The following is a 6,638-nucleotide window of genomic DNA, read 5'->3' as shown; positions in this document are numbered from 1 at the left end:
GCAGAGCTGCCCTCAGTGCCTCGAGGCCATGTACGTTTCATTGTCTTGTGACCCCTCACAGGTCCCCTCACATGACAACGGAGCAGGAAAATCTGACTTACAGCACCTGAGGGTATCACAGGAATGACCGTCCCCATGACCTTGTGGTACTGCTGTGTCGATGGAGGCCACCCATCTCAGCAGGAGTGAGCGGCTCCTCCCTCTCCCCTCTGGGGTAGTCTCAGAAGGGGGCCTATAAAAGATGCAGGAGTTCCATGACCATCATCATGGGGGGACTGGATTGTGTCCCCCCAAATTCTCATGTTGAGCTCTAATACCCTTCTCCCCAAATGTGACTGTATTTGGAGGTAGGGCCTAAAAGGAAGTCATTAAAATGAAATGAGGTCATAAGGGTGGGGCCTTGATATGATATAATTAGTGTCCTTATAAGAAGGGACCCAGGGAGGGCTCTCTATCTCTACATCGACCTCTACCTCTGTCTCTGACTCTGTCTCTATCTGTATCTCTATCTCTGTTTCTGTCTCTTTCTAGCCCCTCTCCCCTCCACCATGTGAGGACATAGCAAGAAGGTGGCCATCAGTAAAACAGGAAGAGAGCTCTCATCAGGAACCACATTTGGCAAATCTTGAACTTGGACTTCTAGCCTCCAGAACAGTGAGCTAATTAATTTCTGTTGTTTCAGCCACCCAATTTATGGTATTTTATGATGGCAGCCCGACCTGATAAAGACACATCAGTAACAAGGCCAAATCCCACCAACTCAATGTTAGTGTAGGAGCAATAATGAGACAGCCCTGACCCACCCAGACCTGGTGTATCTGAAAGGCTTAGTTGAGAGCCAGAACTCCCACTGCCACTCAACAATATCCTTTATGAACAGAGATACAAAACCTTTTTTAAAAATTAGCAAGTCTAATTCAGCAATATGTAAAATAATAAGTCATGACCAACTGGGGTTTACCCAAGGAATGCAAGGTTGGTTTAACATTCAAAAATTAACTAATGTAATTCACCATATTAAAACAAATAAAAACCAGATAAGTACCCCAATAGATCCAGAAAGGGCTTTTAACAAAACTCAACATAAATTTATGATAAAAAATTCTTAGCAAACTAAGAAAAAAAAAGAGGAATTTTATCAACTTTATAAAGGTCAGCAATTAAAAATCTATACCTAACATTTTACTTAATGATAAAATACTGAATATTTCCCCTCACTCCACCTCCTTTCACCACTCCTATTCTGTGTTATATTGGAAGTCCTAACCAGGGTCATAAAGCAAAACAAAGAAATAAAATGCCACCAATTGGGAGAAAATATTTGCAATTCATAAATCTAACAAAGGAATTGTATCCAGAATATATAAAGAGCCTTACAACGTTATTAATAAACAAGAAAACAAACATTCTAACTTTAAAAAAATGGGCAGAACTGAAGTCTTTGACATATTCTGCCCAATTTCACATTCCAAAGCTGGGAATCAAACCCAAATCCTGAGTCTTCAATCCCTTCATTCGCTCCACTCTGTGATATAAGTTTTGTTTTGTTTTGCAGGCTTTTCTAGAAAACATATTAATACCCCTAAACCTCTTATTTCTTATTGCTCTAAAGAAATGAATGCACGACGGACCTCAAGCTACGTTCTTCTTTTGTTCAACAGGAATAATCTTAAAATTGTACTTGGTGATATCACACTTCCCCTGAGTTCTTATAGCTACTGAATATGTAATGGTTTCCTGCATCAAGTTTCTCCCTCATCCAAAGCTCTGTTCTTAGGAGTTTCTTAGTGATTTCCCTCATTTCATACTCACAGAAGTACAGTCTTTTACCCTTTTATATCACATACTGTTAACAAGTATAACATGGCAGCCAAAGTTCTAATCCCCATGACCTAAAGAATAAAAAGTCACACAATTAATTAATATTTTATCCCCAGTGGGGGAAAAAATATATTGTTTATTCACACTATACCAATGAAGGTGAGTCACTGGAAAAGGAATTACTTATCAAAGGAAAAATAATGCTAAATGATATTCCTTGATAAGACAAATATAACAATTTATCTGTAAATTGTTATGCTCCTGAATATGCAGGCACATATGTGCTGTAGAGTGACTGTACTCGAAAGGAAATTGGAACTTAATAAAGTTTACATTGAAGTTTTGAATCAGTTTCTAAGTAAGAATTATGAATCAACCTAGAAAGAGAGAACGGTTCTCCTGCTTCAAAATATACATATAATAGCAGAAGTGCCAGTTCCTGGGAAAGGGGGATTTGCATGAGTAAACACTTTCACAACAAAGTTGAACATTTCCATTCTTCAGTTAACTAGCCCAATTTTACTCTGTTTTTTCCACTTTCACAACAAAGTTGAACATTTCCATTCTTGTTAACTAGCCCAAGTTTACTCTGTTTTTATGTTTGACTTGTTCATGTCCACTATGCTGTAGGCTCTACCATTGCCCACGGACAACATTGGGGCTTGTTTTTTTGTGTATTAGTCAGAGATTAAGCGTTATTTGAATTGGAGAAGAGAATCACATTAGTCACCAGGAAACTGAGAGTAAAAAAAAAAATCTAAGGAGATCTGAAAAGAAGTTTTGAAATTAAATATGCTGTTTTGTTGAGACCTGTACGCCACTGAATTAAAGTCTGAACTAAAGTCTATATTGAAGAATGGGCCTCTATTTTGTGGCCAAAGTGTTTGGTTTTTTTTTTTTTCTTTGTCAAAGTCAGGACATTAATCATGTAATTGGTAAACAGATTTTTTAAAAAATATATTTTATTGATTTTTTACAGAGAGGAAGGGAGAGAGATAGAGAGTTAGAAACATCGATGAGAGAGAAACATCCATCAGCTGCCTCCTGCACATCTCCCACTGGGTATGTGCCCGCAACCCAGGTACATGCCCTTGACCGGAATTGAACCCGGGACCCTTCAGTCCGCAGGCCGACGCTCTATCCACTGAGCCAAACCGGTTTTGGCTGGTAAACAGATTTTTAAATATTCTCTGGGGTCGGGATTTTAAAGAGCCTTCTGGTGAGCGTAGAGACAAAGAAAAATCAAGTGAGGAAAGAAGGTCAGGTCTCCATTTAACACCTGATGCTTTGGGGGCGAGTTGAGGTGGTTGTTAATCCTCTGTGGTCATTGGGTGGTCAGGAGGGGGTCTCTGAAGGCACGTCTTGACAATTTTGAAAGTAATTCTGGAATTTGCCATAGACTAAGGTACTTAATGAGAAGTCAACTCACCCTCTGTTCTGTTTCCCACACCTGGGTGTATTCATTTAAGCACGATTAGCAACGGGATAATTGTTATTTAATATTTAATGATTTTCTTACCGTGATTTGGGTTGATAAATAGCTTGTATAGTTTAAAAAAAAAATGACTGCTTCCTCTTTCTAAAGTTGTGATATGAGGATTTGAAAATACATTGGCTGAATTGGGGGCATGACTCGGATGCAACCAGGTTCAACCACGGAATAGATGGGTTGACAAATAAGGACACGGTTACCAGTTTAATCCCCATATGGGCCAATTAGTCTCACAGAGAGAAGAGTTCTGTTCCAAAGCCACAGCTTGCACCATTAACCCCAGTCAGCCGTCTCCAAATTGTGTGTCATTGATCACAAGAGGCCCAGGTAGGAGCGTTGATTGCTCAGAGCAAACCCATCATCACCTCTGAGTGCAGAGCCATGTTGCCATCTCATGCATTCATCATTGCACAGATGACAGGGGTATCACAGCGGGCTGGAGCACTTGAAGGTCTTGTGTTCCCCCACTTCCTGCCCCCTGTTGTCATATTATAAAGGGTGAAAAATTGCCCAGCCCAAGTGGCTCAGGTGGTTGAGCATCGTCCTGTGCACCAAAAGGTTGCTGGTTTGATTTTGGTCAGGGCACATACCCAGTAGTGGGTTTGATTCCTGGTCTAGCCAGCTGATCAATTCTCTCTCTCTCTTTCTTCCTTTCTCTCTCTCTCTCCTTCCACCTTCCTCTCTCTAAGCATGTCTTTGGGTGAGGATTACAAAAGGAAAGAAAAAAAAAACACAATGAAAAATTATATTGCATAGCTTCCTACTTTTTTCAAGAAATCTGGATGCTTTAGAGCAGTGGTTCTCAACCTTCTGGCCCTTTAAATACAGTTCCTCATGTGGTGACCCAACCATAAAATTATTTTCGTTGCTATTTCATAACTGTAATATTGCTACTGTTATGAATCGTCATGTAAATATTTGATATGCAGAATGGTCTTAGGCGACCTCTGTGAAAGGGTCGTTTGACCACCAGAGCGGTCTCGACCCACAGGTTGAGAACCGCTGCTTTAGAGGAAACTGATAAAAAGCATTATTGATAAGCAAAATGACTAAAAGCAACAAACGAGTTATGGAGTTATTTCATCAATACTTAATAGTGCCTTAGAAACCCAAACAGATGACACAAAAACCAAACACATGTTTTCTAGCTCTTGAAACCCTATTACATCTGGTTGGTTTGTGAAATAACAGAAATGAAAACGAGAAATAGAATTATATTCAATGTGAAGTCTGTACAATAGGACACCTCAAACATTCAATGGCTCTAACATAAACTTTTCTTAACCCTGTTTATCCTGAAAACAAAAATAATCTCACCTAATTTCTTGCTATGGAACAAGTCTCAGAGCCGTCCTTGATTTGGGACTAAGCCTGAAAAATGATCTTGAAGGGTAATTTGGGGTAAAATGAAGTCAAATTCAAGTAATTTAAAAATAAGCATTAATAAAAACAGTGCCATCTTTGCCATCACTTCTGGAAACCTATAATAGATGTTTTAATACGTGGATCCATTTAGCATACTTATCTTTTGGTAATAAAATGTAATTAAGTTAATGGTAAAACTGATCTTAGCAAAAGGCTGATGCAGTTCCTTGTCCCAGAGCCAACACTCTTGGTTCTTTATAAATCTTTTGAATTAAGGCAACAATTTGGAGAATAAAGAACAATGATTTAAATCTAATGACTGGGAACTTGGGTAAATTCCCTTCATGACTCACCCCTTCTCTGGGGCAGGAACTTTGCATGTATGACTCGAGTTCATGAACATTTGCTAAATGCTGACACCATTATAGTTTTCTTTATCTTATATTCCACATCGTGTTTATTTTTCACACTCCTTGTGAGTCCTGCTGGTTTCTTACCACCACCCGTACTCGCCCCCCCCCACCCCCCAAGTCTCCCAAATACTAGATAGTTTCTTTCCCTTTCCAAAGCGCTGTAGCAGTAAAGGTTTTTCAGAGCAAAATAGCTCCTCTCTCCTCCTTGTGAACATGGAACTCAATTGAGAAATACAATACATGCCCTACCCGTGGTCGGCAAACTGCAGCTCACGAGCTACACGCGGCTCTTTGGCCCCTTGAGTGTGGCTCTTGCAGGAGGCAGCCAATCAATGATTCTCTCTCATCAGTGATGTTTCTATCTCTCTCTCCCTCTCCCTTCCTCTCTGAAATCAATGAAATAAAATAAAAATGTATTTTTTTAAAAAAGAGAAAGAAATGCAATACCCAAGGCAGGTGTTGGAAAGGAAGCTGGCAGCCTTCTGTGTGCAAGTTGGGTTGGAGAATGTGCGTTTGGGCCCACAGACAAGCGAGATTGCTAAAGCTCCACCCAGGAACCAGAAAATCACAGGACCCGACTGCAGAGCAGGCATCTTTTGGAATGGGGGGAGCAGACTTGACCCCCAAACAGAGGAACCTCAGAATGGGCTAAGGGCCCAGTTAGTTCTTCCCAAAGCCCCAGTCAGGTGCATCCCTGGGGAGGAGGGAGTAAGGGATGGGAATGTTAGGAGAGCCATTTTAATCCACATGGAGACAAGAGGTGGGAAAAGAGGAGGTTTTGCCCACCACAGGGCTGTTCATTCATGAAATCCTGATTTTCCCAAGGCCTGCTGGCAGGGTTTTCTTCTCAGGTTTGATTCCCAGTGAGACTGACTCTGAGATGGATGTGGCTTGCAGGATTGGGGGAGTGCTCTCAGGATAAATGCCTGTGTGTGTAGGGGGGGCGGGGTAGGGGAGGCGTGAAGGACCAGGATTGGACAGAGAGAGGGAGAAGTGTGCATTCAGAATGTGTGTGTGTGTGTGAGTGTGTGTGTGTGTGTGTGTGTGTGTGTGTGTGTGTGTGTTGGGATGGGGGGCTCTGGGAGACCTGTGGGGGAGTGTGGGGTATGAATGATGCTGAAGACTTGTCCAGAACTTACATCCCAGGACTGAAAGCTCATTGGGGAGGGGTGTGACCTGGGGTACAGTGGGTCTCTTAGTAGGGGGCACTTCCTGGAAAGGGGACTTCATGAAGCAGTGTCAGTGACCGACATTCCTAGCAGCTGCAGAAATGTCTGTTTCAGTCCTGAAAGGAGGGGTTGCAGATCTGGGCGTAACGGTGTTGAAAGAACTCAAGCAAATGCATGACATGTACCAGCTTATGCTCAAGGCACGGAGATGCAAGGCGTTATGATTCAACCTCCATCCCACCTGCACCCTACCTGCATTGTCACGTGGTCCTTCCTCCTCATGCCACCAACACTCAGATCTCTCCCATCTGTCTAGAAAACCCTTTCCACCTATGCCAATCCATTCCCTGTGCACGTTTTTATTATTTTTACTGATTT

Source organism: Myotis davidii, unplaced genomic scaffold, assembly GCF_000327345.1.
Source record: "Myotis davidii unplaced genomic scaffold, ASM32734v1 scaffold754, whole genome shotgun sequence".
In the NCBI taxonomy this organism is placed as follows: domain Eukaryota; kingdom Metazoa; phylum Chordata; class Mammalia; order Chiroptera; family Vespertilionidae; genus Myotis; species Myotis davidii.
This window is presented reverse-complemented; position numbering follows the sequence as displayed.